A 16,518-nucleotide genomic window follows, 5' to 3' on the forward strand; every position below is an offset into this window, starting at 1 on the left:
AAATATTTCTTTCCTCTAACAGTCCTTATTAATCTTCCCCTCTAATAATTTTGTAGTTTTACCTGAATCCTCTACCATCTTCAAGTATTATGTGTTTTTTGCTTCTTGTTCTACATATAGTTCCTCTARTATCACATCCTACATTCACTGTTTCTATGAAATGCAGTATGACCTTGGTAATAGATGACTGATGCTCAGACTTACTTCTCAGAGTAGGTTMAGTATTAAGCAATATAATACATATTCCTATGGTGCTGTGAAAGGTACTCAGTACCCATAGTTCTCAATGAGCATGGCAAACCTATTTAAAAAAAAAATCTTACTAAATATTTAGATTTACACCCACTGCCACACAATTTTGCATGGTGATCTGTAGAAATTGTCAAATGATAATCATTTCAGATAGCTGAGTAAAACTTTTTTTTCCCAGTAACCTACAGTATGACTTGAATTCAAACATAATGAAACTTAACACAATACACTCAAAGTATATGTGTAATCTGTATAAGCTCTCAGCGTTCTGCTTGTACTCAGCAGAACGAGAAAAGCCTAAGCAGACATTTCCCAGGCACATCTAAATTTACCTTATACTGCGATTGATTATTGCATAAGTACACAAATTCATGCACAACAGTCTGAAGGCAGATGTTTAAGTCTGYGTATATGCTTGCATGCATACATACGTTATATATTCATGTAATCTATATTGTGTGTATATATGTACATAGAATAAATATATATATACACACACACACACACATACAGAAACATATGTAAATAAATTAGCGTTTCTGTGTGTGTTTCAGTGCAGTTGTTGTTTCACCCAACCTGAGGGTATATTTGCAGTCTTCGGAATTTAAATGACTCCCTCTGTTCAGACTCAGAACAAGATGAAAACTCTAACTGAAGATTAAAGTAGAGCACAAGTCTTGCACATAGATATATCACTTATTCATGAGCACTTACTTACATACGTAATTCTGTAAGTCAGAGGAGTGAGTATGTATCACTACAGTAGCCCTAAGTAAGTACCTTTTAGATTTTTTATTTCCTAAAAGCTAGATACTGCATACCACTCTGTAAAGCCATAATTTCACATACAGTCTAGCTGTCCTTTCTAACTAGCAAAAACCTTTTACATAGCAGTTTCTTATTTTAAATGTTGCATATTCGTTTTTTTAATATCGAGAAACAGAATTACACAGGTATCTCTGTCACCGAATAATAGTCACTGGCTATTAATCAACATGAGAGATAATAGTAAGGAAAAAGGAAGAGAAAATGGAATGTAAAGTTTTCATTCTGAGGTTGTAGTCAAGCTGATAGTCTAGTAAAAAAGACTAATCAGTACATAAGAGATTCAAGGTTGCCAGCAATTAATTCTAACTGCAAACTGAGCATATTAAGGGGTCTCGGTCAAATCCTAAGGGTCTTGCAAAAATTTAACTTAATCTTTGCCTTCCACTGAGAGATTGCAGGGTCTAGACCATCATCATACAGGGGAATTTAAAATCCCTTCGCAGTATTTTTTTTATCGCTTATGAAGCACATACTAGACATGTATGGCAGAAAAAAAAAAAATCATGTTTTGTTCTTTCACAAAAGGCTTATTTTTCTTGTTACCTGATTTCTTTTAGCTGTTTTAGTTCTCCTTTTTTTAGACATTCTTTTAGGTATTGGTAAACTCAACATGTCAAACTTCACTTTAAATTTGTCATACTAGCACGTTTGCAACTGTGTTCCTGTCATTTTTTAATTTTAGCTTTCAATCAGAAACATGGTTACTTTTCAGCTGCACAACTTTACAGGCTGAGTAAAGGGCCTAATCCTACACAGAGCTGAAGACAACACTTGAAGACAAATTAACTTACGAGTGATGGCCCACAACRTTAATTCTAACCTCTGTGAGTAAAACTTGAGCTCCTGCATTAGCCCATTTCTTAACTGTGCGTTGAAAAGGGAAGAACTGCAGAGACTCATTCACTGACCACGTGATGGCTGGAAATGAYTGCAGTCCTTTAACTCTTAAAAGGACATAATAATGTCTCCATCTTAACTTCCGTAAGGTCTCGTGACCATCCAGTGGATGAGCCTTTCCTTTTCCAAAAGGAAAGGAAGGGTCTCTAACCAGCAAMTGCTGCCACTCCTCTCTTGCTGTTCTCCAAACCCAGCTTTTACTTGCTTCCTCACGGTTTAGCTGCAGAGCCGTCTGCCAGCTAGATTTCGGGCCATGAAACGCTGCCAGACCAAGTATCTATTTTGTGTTTTTCCTATTTTTCCTAGTAATTAGTAGAACAATCATACATGCTACTCCATTACTTCATTTTATTTTTTGAATTTCCCCTACAAGGATTTCATCCCTTGCTATTTAAAACCTAAAGAGAACTTTTAAAATAATATAGTACCCATCACTGAAACTAATGTGACTAATCAAGATGTTTATTCATTTCATTCAAAGCCGTATTATAATTATTCCTTTGTTTTAGCATAGGGATGGAATAAACATTTAGATGAGAAATTAATACTCAAATCTCTTTATTAAGAAACTGAGATGCTCATTTGTCAAAATTTGGATAAATTACAAACTCTGTCAATGAATGGAAAAAAAGAGCACACTGTTCTCAGTTATTGCAATTATCTACTACATGTCCTTGGATTTCTCCTGAGATGTTTTTGCAGAAGACAATGGGAGAAGAGGAAGACATTTCTCCCTACAGACTCTTTTCAGTAAACTCGTATCATTTCTGAAATGCAGTTCTCCAAAGTGGACACAAGAGGATCTGGATMGGGTGCAAGATAATCTTGGTTGTAAGAGACCTCAGAGTCCAGCCTGCTGCTCAAAGGACCTGAGACCAGATTAAGCAGGACTGTGACCAGTCAGGCCTTGAAAAACTCCAAGTACTCTGGGATGAAGCTGATATGAGATCGGGGAATCTGAAAGTAGATAACTTACCTTGTTTTTCTCTAACTTGTTRCTTCCAAATTGTAGGCTTGAGATCTTTTTTTTCCCTATAATCAGTATTAACTGTGCTAAATAGCTCCTTTTTTAGTGAGAAATGTTAAATATTAAATAATTAAATTTGCTTGGGATCATTAGTGGAAAAATGTTTTCTTTCACTTTCTTCTAATAACAATACATTTCTACAATTATTTGCTGTTAATCTTGAKATCTCTTGTGAATTGCATTTCATGTTTGCCTTGGTCTTTCTTATTTAAACCTGGGTAGTAATCTTAATATTTTCTCTGTGCCCATTTGTCTCTATGTGGTATGCTAAACAACAAAATACACTTAATTTTCCACGTAGGCCATTCTTTCTAAATCTGTAATTATTCTCACATCTGCAGAATTGTGGACCAAAGGATTTATCAGGTACGCATACATAAAAAAATCTATGAGAAATGTTTGATATATAGAAAAGGAAAAAAAATGAGTATTAGTTCCCTCTTTATTCTTCTTGACTGCAAAATGTGATATTCAAGAATGTGTTTATAATCCAAGTTATTTTTTTTTTACATATAGTCAGGGTTCAGGCTTTTTTTTATTTATTTTTAGATTTTGTTAGAAGAAAAGAATAATTCACTACTCCAACTTCTCTTTAACTTATGTTGATAGCAGAGATGGGTTTGTTGAAGCATCACAAAGTCATTTTATGTTATTTCATTGTTGTTTTATTATTAAACGATTTCTTGTTCTTTTGGGGTTTCTTAAAGAAGATGATTCATATCCTTAATACTTGGAAAAACAGCTTTATAGAAATAGGTGACTAGAGCCATAAAATGTAATTAAGTGTGAATGGATGAAAACAGATTTTCAATCCCCAGCTTAAGTATGAAGAAAATTAGAAAAATTAATTTTAAGRATAAGAGGAACCTGATGTCTTCTTTTCCTAAGCTATAGTCAGACTAGGTCAAACTAAAATTGCGAAACCAAAACAGCTTCTTATATGTATGTACAAACAGAAATATCTAGTAAATGATGTAAGGTTTGGCAATATTGGTAAAAGATAACATTAGCAAAATTTAATTGAGGTAACTTTTAGTCTGTAGGTTTGAAAAGAAACATTTGTCCAAATAGTTTTTTATTTCTCTTTCTATTGCTAGTTAAAGGACCTTTCATTTTTCGAAACCAGCAAGCAGGCCACTTGTCATCAGACTGAAATGCATTTGAAGATCGTGCTTTTAGCCATGTAACTATAGCATCAAAGATGAAGAGCTTTATTAGTGTTATTACTTAAGAGGGTAAGATTTAGACAGAGAAAACGAAGTGGGCTGAACCAGCAATTGTGGGAAATATAAGTATTATTATGTGTCATTRAAATGCAAACAGATCAGAAGCATCTAGAGAAGGGGAAGATCAGAAGTTTCATCAAACTCAATTCTCAGGGTCAACACTCAAGCCTTGAGGTTCTTTCCCCCTTTTTACGTATTGAAAATATAATTCAGGAGGGAGGAAGGAGAAATMGATAAACATCAGTTCCATGCAGTTTTTTTAAAGTGTATGTGTCAACACCCTGAGGTCTTAACTTTAGAGGATTAAAAAAATAAGAAAGAAATCAGTTATTGGAGGGTAAACAATAATTTCTTCCATCAAGATTTTTTTTTTTTCAAATTAATATTTTCAGGGACTTTCGGTGCGTATGTAAGTCAGTATGTAATATTGCGCAGTGGTTGGTCAGACAAGGGAGATGATAAATAATAATATTTATTTGAGACAAATATGATTTCTTAAGGACCCTCTTGCTAATGTAGGGATACGTGATTGTAATAAAAAGGAACTGCACAAAATTGTAAAACTGGTATTTTAAACTTTCAGTATAGGACCAGTGCTTCTAAATACATTGCTGTTTCTGAAAACCTGGTGTTGATAATAAGCCAATTTTATGTCTAAAATCAAGAGGGTAAACAAATGATGTGTTTTGAAATCCATGTGGAACAGTCTGATACTGCAAATGACTGATCACATGTTTTCAGCAGGAGGTTAGGAATGTAAATAGGAGTTGCGAACCCCTGCTGAATCCGGAGCATGTCTAACTTCATATACTTGAGTAATATTTAAATCAATAGGAATTCAATATAACTTTAAGTTAGCATATGTTTAAAGGAATAAAGCAGAGATTATTCTTCTTGATTATTTACAGTTATTTGTACACTATTTTATACCATTTTATCTTCATATCCTTTTATTTTCATATCATTCCATTTCACAGTTCAGTTTTCTTTCTGATTTGCTGAACTGAATGTTTTCTTTTAATTGAAATTTGGTGAATAATGAGGTCTGGTAGAACATTCTCATCACTCATAAAATATCAGCGTGCTCCACATTTATTCAGCACAATAGAGGTCAGCTTGCAATCTGACTCATTTAAATGAAAGATATTTGATCTTATTGATTTTTGTAACTGACGAGATATAGTACCATTCATGTGTGATAAATAAAGGTATTCAGTTCAACTCATCAGAATAATATTATTTTTGAAGTAGTATAAATAGATCCTGTTTTGCTAATTCACTTAAAATGATGTTAATAATATACATGACTGCTTTCTGCATCTAAATACATATTTTTATTAAAATATTTCTATTGCTCAGAATTTTTCACTGAATATGAAATTAATGCTGTATTTGATACTTTTATATGCATACATGTCACACATTATAGATAGTTGTTTATAGAGAAATAGATACTATACTTACTACTAAGTATATACTTTCTATCTAATGATTAAATTATTTATTTTAGGTTTAGACAGCACAGATGCGATTCAGGTAGTGTCAGAAAACTAAACTTCAAAGCTTTGTCGATCACAGACTCAAACCTACAGATATTTTCAAGCTACGATTAAACACACAAATCGACAGACCACTGGCTTGGATATGCAGCAGAAAGATGTCCCAGGCACATCTACACAGGCTTACAGAAACCATCTGTAAGCTGTGTCCAGCGAAGGGGTGCAGGAAAAGCACCTTTGAATTCCAGTTTAAAGGAACTCTGCCTCTGAAAGACTGGATCCAAAGACCTGACCGGTCTCCTTTCCTTCCCGTCAGGAATTTAATCACAATGAAGGCCTGCCGGTCTGCTACCAGAACGTTTACCCGTAAGAGGACAGGCCACGGTCACACGGCTGCGTGGGCACCTCCTAAGTGTCCACTTCAATCCAGCGTCCCTGGAGATGCCTCAATTCAGTACTGCTCCAGGCACAAACTGTCCTCTTAGGAAAACGAACAAACAAACAAACAAACAAACAAAAAAAAACCCCACACTGTTTCATCTCAGTCTGGTCATCTCAGGCATATTCTTCTCCGATTCTGCCAGTCCTGGCATGCTCAAGATTTCAGTCTCCTGGAACCGAAATCAGTGTAAATATGTGTATCCAGAGTGCTCTCTGCTCTGAGTCTTGAACAGAAAATCATTGCTTCAGGTAAATTCAGGTTTCAGAGCCTCTAGTCAGCTCTCCCTAGGCCACTACAATGTGTGTGTAATATTTTTAGTAATTAATATCTGGTAACCAAAAAATCCCCAGAAACTTATGTATATAAAAMCAAATGCAAAAGCATCACCAGAGCTACTGCAATTTGAGAAGGTGGGTAAAAATGAAGGGGATGAAGAGCTGAACAATCCTTGTTGTTTTAAGGCAGTAATGTTGCTGCAGATTTCTAGTTCGGAGAGTCCTACAGGATTAATTAATATCAAGAGAGCCCCTTCAAACCATCATTAAGAAAGAAGAAATGTCTGACCTGTTYGTCATCAGTAAGTGTAGTTTGCTTTCACGCATATATGTATATGTATTCACCACCAACTTTGTTTTCTTGTTTCCTGTACAAAAGTTTGATATGTGGCAAGTCAGTCGTGTTTCAGGAACACCGCTTCTGCGGRTACATGAAACAAAAAAGACAATTAGATGGCACAGTTGCAGCATGACATATTAAATTCCCTTTTAACTTACAGCTTTCAATTTTACACTTGAAAAAAATGCAAATGYACATTCTCATATCAAAAGATGCAATGGGTAGTCAGATTATGACTACCAATTATATTCCAGACGTGAGATTTCTTGCAGCAGCAAATGTTTCTTTTATAGTCTATAAAATTTTACAGGATTTAGTTTGGGCCAACTTGGAGTTGTCTAWCTTTAGCCTTTTTTTAAAAAACATTCTTTCAGTCAACCATGGAATACCTGTGTTTTTTTAATGACTTTGAAGCTTTTAAATGCTTATGCTGAAACTTATGCTACAGAGACTTATCAAAAAGCAATACAGAAAGTAATATACTGCTTTTCCAAGTCAGAAAATATAAACTTACAGTGAAAGGGTTAGAATCCATTTCCCTCTATAATGTCACAAATAAAATAAAAATGACATTTTAGGCTGCTCCATGATGTTCATGAATTAATGTAGTAGAAGCCATTCTATTGATTCTAGAGGTTTTCTGTAGGGTGCTATGTGTAACAGCTATGGTCATATAATAGTGAATATACCTGTTTTTGCATGTAAACATAAAACACAGGATAACTTCACTAACACTTAAATAAAACAATCTTTATGATCTGCTAACCTGTGTTATGTCTGACAGTGTGGGGTTCAACGAAGAAATGTTACTATGTCTYGGATTGTCAAGGTTAGGCCAGAGACTTCTTTTTACAGCCTTTACATACATAACAGCAGTAGATTAATATGTTCTCGCTATCTATTTTAAACAGTGCATATCATCAGCTGAGGGGAGATTTTCAGTGTTACAAGTCTGCAAATGGTTGCAGCAGTGATCTGGTTTTTATTTAGTGCAATAGTACTGATTCTTTATCTGCCTTAAGCAATGATGTCACTTCAATCAAAAAAMCATCAATTCCATCAAAACAGATTTAATTGTGATCTGGAGGTTTAAATCTCATACCCAGCAATTTCAGAAACATGTTCATGTTTGTGATCTGATATCAGCATCCAAAATCAGCATTGGATTGCACATCTGTACAACGATTATACATCTACAATGTATCTACAATGATTATATTTTGGCTTGTTTTAAAGCAATTTGGGACACTAAAAAGAATTACTATTAATTCTTATTTATACATATTTCCAAGCATTAACAAAACTGCTAAAATGAAGCTACTGCGTTATAGTCATCTCAGCCCAAGGAGGATCTAATATATTTAAAAGTTGTTAGTCATCAGAGCTAGACAAGTAGTGTGTGTGAAAGAACTTATTTAATGGAAGATAACTTTATAATATCCAAGAGCAGATAGTTCCTCTAATARGTTATTCATAAACATTTAATTCTTTTGTTTTTGCTTCATTTTGTTATGAAGTTCTGYATGCATTTACTAGTCAAATCTTCTTACTTTTTGATTACGTAAGACGCATAGATTATTTCTGTTTCCTTAKGGACAAACCCACCGCCTTGGAGAGTCCCTTGTTAATGCAGCCGACAGCGTCATGTTAGCAGAGGAGGCTGCGCATGGGGAAGACGCAATCCAGCCAGGTGCAATGCAGTAGTACAGGAAGCGACCAAAGTATTTACAGTATGGACGACAGCTGGGCCCAGAAAAGACTGAAGGTAACGTCTGAGGAACCTTCTCATTACCAAAGTCTACTTTCATTCTGCTGGGCTGAAGGGATTGTGGAATTGCTCTGCAGCGAGTGGAGGGAGAGCCCCTTCCTCTCCTCCCTTACCTAGTCTGAGCCGCGTTAGGGCCATGTTAGACATCAGAGRCAAAAGTTTTATACTTAATGTGCAGATATAGCCCGTTTTGCATTAAGAACCCATAAGCCCGCTAMAAACTCTTGCATACAAATTTGTCTGTAAACATCAAACCCACTAAAACCTCATTGTACAAACAGYGGCAGAGAAAATAAGAATATTTACACAAGAATAAAAACATTTTGCAAAAGTATTTGTGTTGKTAGTTTAGTTTTCAATATTGCTCGTTTTAAGGGTCAGCCACAAAGTCAAATGTAGCAAAAGAATATATAAACCAAAACAGGTTATCTTTTCACATCAATCTATTAAACAACCTTAGTTATTAAATAATGAACTACAAAATGAACTACTATTTCCCCAAATCACTGAATTTCATAACTTTGAGTCAGATTACCARAGTTATTCTATATCATGTCTTATTTTTTTAGCATTACTGTTAATCTGAGAATTTTTTCATTTTTTGGTTCAGGATATTGCATTTTTGAAGCAAGGAAGGCTACATGATATGGAATCTTGCCAACTTCTGAYTAACAATAAAAATGTTAAGAGTGTTGGATGGTAATATAATTGTAAGATTAAACTGTGACACAAGTTTGATTATACAGACCTGGTCTGAAAAAATGTAATCCTGATATAAAATGTTATATATTATGACTGAAGAGGAATAATAAACCAACAATTTATGCAAATACTAAATGTTAGATATTCAATTATATTTTAAAAGTCATTCTTATCAGTGAAACACACTTGCTCTACCAAAATAAARGTTGCATAATTGGAAATGAAAAAGTTATAGCTGTGTCCTTCAACTTTTTCCAAGGTAGCTGTTGATTTTTCTCTAGAATAACACTTGAGATGATCTTATTTCAGSAAAAAAGAACAAACTTCTGTTTTTTTCCAGTTATTTCCTCAGAACTGAGTCATAGTGTATTTCTGTAAACTTCTCAGTGCACTTAATATTTCAGGATAAATATTCAAGCTGGAAAATTATGGATCTATATGCCCATTTTATTATTCTTTTTGCATATGCAAAAATGCAGCACATCATAGATTTTCCACATTCAYGTTCATACAATACTTCTTGGGTTTGATTATTCAGTCAGTTTTAAATATGTGAATTTAATGCTTCTAGTAAAAAGTGCTTTCAGATATGATGGTGGGTTTACTTAGGCTTTTATAGAGACATTGCTACCTCCTAATTCAGTTTCCAATACAAACACAATATATTAGCTTCTGCAGAATGATCAAATACAGTGGCTGTTTGAGTTAGATAAAATCAAAACATTAAATTTGCTGAACGGTACAAATATTTGACTGACAATTCATTTGCTCATCCCTGATTAACAATAGGTTTTCTAAAGGCCTTCCCAAACCCAGAACAAACTCTACGACTTAATCCCACTAATCCTCCAAAGCTGAAAAACCTAAAACATATCAAGTTAGTTTTGCAGCATGTCCTGTTGGTCACACAGGYCAGCAAATTCAGGCCCTAGAAAACGAAGTGGTAAGAAGGGGTGTAGCTAAACCAGAATGGCATTTTTGGGGGGTCCAAGTGTCTAACCAGAATGCATGAGCATCTCTTTCCATCCTCAGGATTTAAACTGTGTGAAGTGTCCAAAGACTTGTAAAGGAAATTAAMTGGCTTTTCAAGGGAAGCAAAATAGCTGCAGAATCACTGTGGCTGGGAAGACTTTTTGGTGGACATACTGATAACGCCTACATTTATGTCCCCCTCTCTCATGCGACAGTTAACCAGATATTGTATTAACTAATTCTTTTCACCAGTGCTTTTAATTTTCTTGTTATAGTGAGAACCTCTCGTAGTTTTACGCAGGAGTTGTCATCCATAAGGTAGCTAAGAACACTGCAGAAGACACCATTTTAGTTCAGCATCACTCAATTTTCTTATCAAGGTGAAAAGGCATAAAATACTGCAAAATGTTCACTAAAGGACAAGGAATATTTAGAGGCCTGATAGCTTTCAATCCTCCATCTCTAGCCAAAAGATCAATGGAAACAACTAGGGGAGAGAGAAGTGTTTAAAAAAAAACCTAAAAGGCAAGAAGAAAATAGCCATAACAACCCAATAAATGCTCTGAACAAGCTAACAAGTTATGCTAGGTAGCTACATAGCTACACATTACTTATCATGTGTGWTTGCCTCAATAAGAAGGAGCTGAATGATGGATGTAGCCCCACTCTGCTTTGGACCTTTGGACCATGAGAAAATGCCACTTGTTGTCAAGGACAAATAGGTATTACTACCATTAAAAATAGGAATATGACATTTTCTTCACCCCACCCTAGGCATTTTAGGAAATACCGTAATAAAATCCAAAAGGTTAATGGAATACATTAGAGCAAGCAGCATACCATGGAGGAAGTGTGAGGTGGATGTGAAGTCAAGGAATGGCTTTGCATTAAGAAGGYGCAGTGAAACCATCTCACCTGAGAGACATTCTGAAGGTTTTTCTACTGTATTCCTGTATTTCTACTGTACCATATTTAGACAAATAACAAGAAGGAACACACTGTTACTGGGCTGTTCTAATTTTATGGTCCACTACTTCATTAATTTTTACTATTTCAGAAAGTATTTTTGTTTCTACTCTAATTCTATTCAATAGCATCCAAAGTGCCACAGATGTCATACTATGAATATTATTGTGATAACTTAAATCTTTTTAAGGCATTGTATTAGGGTTTTTCATTAGTCAGTCTGCATACCTTCATGTTTTAAATTAAAATACTCAAAGAATTTCCAGCTCACAAGGGAAAAAGATCATATTACATGCTAGTATGCTGTTGATCCATTGTAGATGTTTAAAAAGCACTCAGCATTTCCTTTCCTTTATTATTAATGGTTTTCTACCAGCCAAGAAAAATTAATAAATGATTTTAAAATGAAGGAAAAATCTTTAATTTCTCAGATGCAGATAAGAGATTCAGTGAGCAGCCCCAGTTTTCATGCTTATATCCAAGGCCAATAGAAACTGGGTAGTCCTGAAGAACTAACTTACAGTTCATTAATATAAAATACAAGTTATGTATTACTAACTTTTATGCAAAACAAACATTTCCTATTATGCTTCTATAGAATTTATTTTAATAACTTTTGTAATGGCCACACCTTTGCATTTTCTGAAAGGAAAGCTTGTTTCATGTTAAAAAACCAGATGTATTCCGATCAAATTGACAGTGTTTTTGCTATCAACATCAAGTAAAGCATATATCCCCAAAGTAACATTTTCTGTGAGGAAATTAAAAAAAATAAACAAACAAACAAAAAAAAAGGTAACCATGTAAATTAGTGTACTATTAAATATTTATGGGGAGATTTTTTTCTAGTATTCAGAGTCTGACTCAGTCAAAGAAAAAACAGAAAATGTATACCACAAACCCTATATGCTTCATAGGAATTTATGACTTTTTCGTCCCATTAACGATGGACACTTGCACTTCAGAAGCAATTCAGATWTATCTTCCCTTTGTCAGTGGCAAAAATTAACCATGTATATGCATGTTTGYGCTTGTCTGTGGAAACCATAATATTTATTGCAGAGCGTGATGTCCTAGAGTGTCACTCTGACCAAAGGCTGACTTCACACTGAAGATGGGGCTAASGAGTGGTTGGTGCTCCACGGAAAGCTACCCTGACTGCACCATTCCTGCCATGGAGAGTGGGAGGGGAACACTGAGCAGAGCGTCACGCTAGAAAGCCAGAATCTGCCCTTCATCCTCTTTGCTTTCATACTAAGGCACGCATTTCCCTCATACCGTGTCAGATGAGTGATGCTTTAGTGGAATTCTCCTGGAAGTGGAGTTCAGAATTCTCCGCTCCTGTTGTCTCAAAGTTGCTCTTCTTAACATGTCACTCTAAGTGCAATAATCTACATGTCACTTTGGCTCTTTCTCCACATATGATTGTACTGTTCTAGTTCTAYGATAGTTTGTTTCTATGCAGTGCTCTACTAGTTCTATTTCTTTTAATTATGAAGAAAGCAGCAAAAGGAAAATAGGCTTTAATGTTATTTTTGAGGAGGCAGAACAGGATATGTATGACAATACTTCTGCATGCTGATCAGCCTCAATTGTACCGTCTACTGCAGCATCCTCCGTTTGCTCAGATAAAGAAACGCAGATGGCAACTAATTGTTTTAAAACTAAGATCACTGAAGGTTCAGCATGCTCTGATTTTGAAGGAAASCAGCTCTTCATAAACATCCAGCTGCATTTCAGTGGTTAACTGAAAATGCATGAGCACAGTGTCTTTACAGGTTATTCTGATGCATCTTGCAAAAGTCTAAACCTATTCTAAATGTCAACATAAATGTTAAGAGTAGCTTTAGGGTATTAAAAAACCCACTGAGTCTGGGCTGATTCCATTTCATTTCATCAAACTTCACTCAATGCCACCAAAAATACAAATTTAGTTTTCACACGTAAAAAGCATCCTTATATTACTGATTAAATACCAGCTGAATTGTGTATTACTTTTCAGTGAGTTCCTTCCTTCAAAAAACTTCTGGAATCTAGTCCACATTTTCAACAGCATTATTGTGTATTAGCAAAATCAGTCAGTTACACATCATCTTTTCAGCCAAATTGTTGTAATATGTATTTGCTGCATTATAATTAAACACCTTCTTTCCTCCTCATTGACCCTTGACACTTCTGCTGCACSCAGAGCCATTGTGTTAACGTGCTTCTTACTGGCATCTCACAGTAACAGTTTTGCTCCAAATCCTTGACAAGAGCTTTGTGGAATRCAGAAGTATTGATATATATGAATGCTGATAGAGTTATTTCCACTATGTGTATATGCTGGAAATAAGACTCAATCATCTGGCCAGTGCATTTCAAATTTGGCAATCTTTCTGCTCAATTGAGATCAGCAGATTGTTGAACATTCATGGGTCAGGATTTTTTATTAGGAGACTCAGGTCTTATGTTCTTGCTTAAAACAATTCATCATTGCCCTTTCCATCTGAAGAAGTTTTATGTTTTGAGAGTTAATTTACTGTATAAAGTTTGATTTGATAGGCCCTGAACCTTCTGCTCAGAAGTTAGTTAACATTGTATTTTTCCTGCTCTTTCTTTTTAAGCTTCAAAATCATGGTTGATTTCCCTGTAATGAATTATTAATAAAGTAAACTGTTCTGCTGGATGAATTAGAAAAGAAACAGAATAGCGAAATAGCCTTTTCCCTTTATAGTTCGTGCATAATTCTAAAACAAGAACGTGAATGTATGCACCAATGTTCAAATCTTTCACAGTCCAGCAGTGGCTATCTGGAGACATCCAGACAAATTTAGCCCYAGGGCAAACTGGCTCACGTTCCATTCAACACCGTGGAAGCTGCATGCATTGCAGCCAGAGTAATGTTACTATATCATGTTCATATTAGCTATATGTAAACCAAAATATTCAGATAAACAGTCAAATAGTGAAATAGAAGAGCTTATTAAAGAGACYGCAGAAGGAAAATACCTGACCTGCTGAACCACATTAGGCTTTCGCCAAGTCTTTTGATCTCTTTGTATAAACCTAGTTTTTGTATTTATTTAGGTGATTATCACAATATTAGAAAGTAAAACAATGAACAAAAGCCTAAGTTACATACAAGAGCTTGAAAGGAATACTTGCACTACATCTGAGGAGCTAAATTATTGCTACTACAGCAAATTATTTTACACTTGCTGCTGACAACATAAAATATTGTAGATATGCTTCTGCATGTTCCCCAGCAGACCTTCTGAAATCTCTACTCACCCTAAAAATCCCTGTGTTATTTTCCTATTTCTCAGAAGAAAATATATATTTTCTTATCTTTCGTATACAAAGACTTCCTTAAATTGAATTGAAAAAGAAATAGTTATTTTACATCAGAAGACGGGAGATGTGTGTTCCTTGATACATATTTTATTAATATTGGACTCCAAGTTACCTGCAGAAATCTAAAATTTCTTTTAGAAGTAAATATGCAATATACATAGAGTTGCATAACTAGCATATTATCAGTGTGTTCCCACAGCCATTCATGTTACCCTTAGCTAGTTTTACATTTCGCAAATTTAGCAAATTCCCTCTATGTTTTCAAAATTCTCTAAGCAATTTCTTCATCCTGCTCTCTGGATAATAAATGCGAATTCCTCAGGGGAACATTCTAAGCTAATACTCCCTAGCATAATTTAAGCATCCTGAGGATATAATTACATAAATGAATTATTAAGAGGTAGATTTATAGTATTTTGGCCATCCTGTTAAAAGCCTATATACATGCTTTTACTCTGAGGTAACTGGAAGGTATTTTACTCTACATTCAGAAGGAGACATACCCATCCACGCCGTCCTCAGCCTGACCTACTCAGGGGAAGTACGAGAAGGCTGCCCATAATCAGCCTTCTCGTACTCCAGCCATAACTGGAGACACCTCTGCTTCGGGTTTTAAACGTTTTTGTAAGAAAGTCTCCAGCCTCTTCTCTCAGTTGCAATACCTCCTCTAGATGACCCGCAGTAGTAAGAAATACTTCTCCCTCAGATCTAACTGTCTCTTCTGTCATTCTTAGCATTTCTCTGGGTTCCTGCTCCACACCTTACGGTCTTTCAAATACATAGCATCACATTTGCCTGGAGAAACCCCCTCACACATACTGAGAAACATTCTTCCCTTTGACTTCAGTTTACCTTTTTTTTCATTTACTGGTAATAACTTTCTTCTGAAAGTCATTAGAAGTTGTCATCTTTAATTCTTCAGGCACAGTCTAATTTGATATTTCTTTACATCTAATATTTTGCATAACTAAAACTGTTTTGACATATTTCTGTTTCCATAATATACACCTTGTAATGAGAACATCTTATGACTGACAAATACTGTTTCTAATTTTTTCCCTAGAAAAGTAAAGAATTTATGTTAGAACAAAATCTCTTCTTCTAGAGATCAGAGAAAGTGAAAAAGAACTTCATATACCAAGGAATAAAAATATAATCCTGCAGTAAGATCTACAATCTTTCTTTTTCTAACCCCTGTTTTTTTACATTCAAACATGCATTACCACTTATCAGATCCTGGAKTTTTTTGGCTATAGGCCTGACTTGGAAAACGGAATTGTAAAGTATTATGCAGTCCTTAATGAAGTCCTACTTGTGATATTATTGATAGTTTCTTTCTGACACTAGACAAGAAAAAAAAGACCATTCCTTCTATAATCTCCAGGAGAAACATCTCATGAGAAAAAACAATCCCTTTCAAAAGTACTCTCTTCATCAAAAATCACATAATCAAAAATTAAAAGCTAAAAGATTTTAGAAGTTTCTTTTTACTTTCTGCCTCTGAGTTCTGAGCCTTGCAAGGCTTTTCATGATCATCTTTCTTTCTCAAGACAGACATGAAATTTTTCACTATATGAATTCTGAAATTAGGAAGTGCTCATTTAGCTCCAATTTATTTGCAGCCATAGAGATATGTGCAATAAAATTACATGCTAAGCAGGGCTAAAACTGTAAGTGTTTCAACGCACGTCAGGAACATTTTCAAGAAGAAAACTCAGTGACCTGAGAGTGCCTTTCTCACTGAATATGATCCTATTACTCCAGTGNNTTTTTTTTTTTTTTTTTTTTTTTCACATTATGAAATATCTAACCTGTGCTAAGTAGAATTCTTTTTTTTATTATTATTGCAAAGGCATACCTGCAGTGATAAATAGCAACAGGAAAGTGTATCTGGAAAAATCAATAATAAGAGCAAAGGTGTGAAACAGCTCATCGTTTGTCACTGCAGTTTGGTTACTGAGATGAACAGGAAAGCTAGAGAATAATGA

At 34.9% G+C, this 16,518-nt stretch overlaps 1 long non-coding RNA gene across 1 annotated transcript in view; it reads right to left on the minus strand.

Moving 5' to 3' along the window:
- The window catches only part of LOC146591286 (uncharacterized), a 244,706-nt gene that overhangs the window by 12,468 nt on the left and 215,720 nt on the right, over positions 1-16,518 (minus strand). Inside the window, exon 10 of the long non-coding RNA XR_014896854.1 lies at positions 6,736-6,867. This is a non-coding gene — a long non-coding RNA (uncharacterized LOC146591286). The remainder of the gene's footprint in view (positions 1-6,735; positions 6,868-16,518) is intronic.

This window comes from Rhea americana, unplaced genomic scaffold (assembly GCF_003343005.1).
Source record: "Rhea americana isolate MKP2758 unplaced genomic scaffold, rheAme1 scaffold_38, whole genome shotgun sequence".
NCBI lineage: Eukaryota > Metazoa > Chordata > Aves > Rheiformes > Rheidae > Rhea > Rhea americana.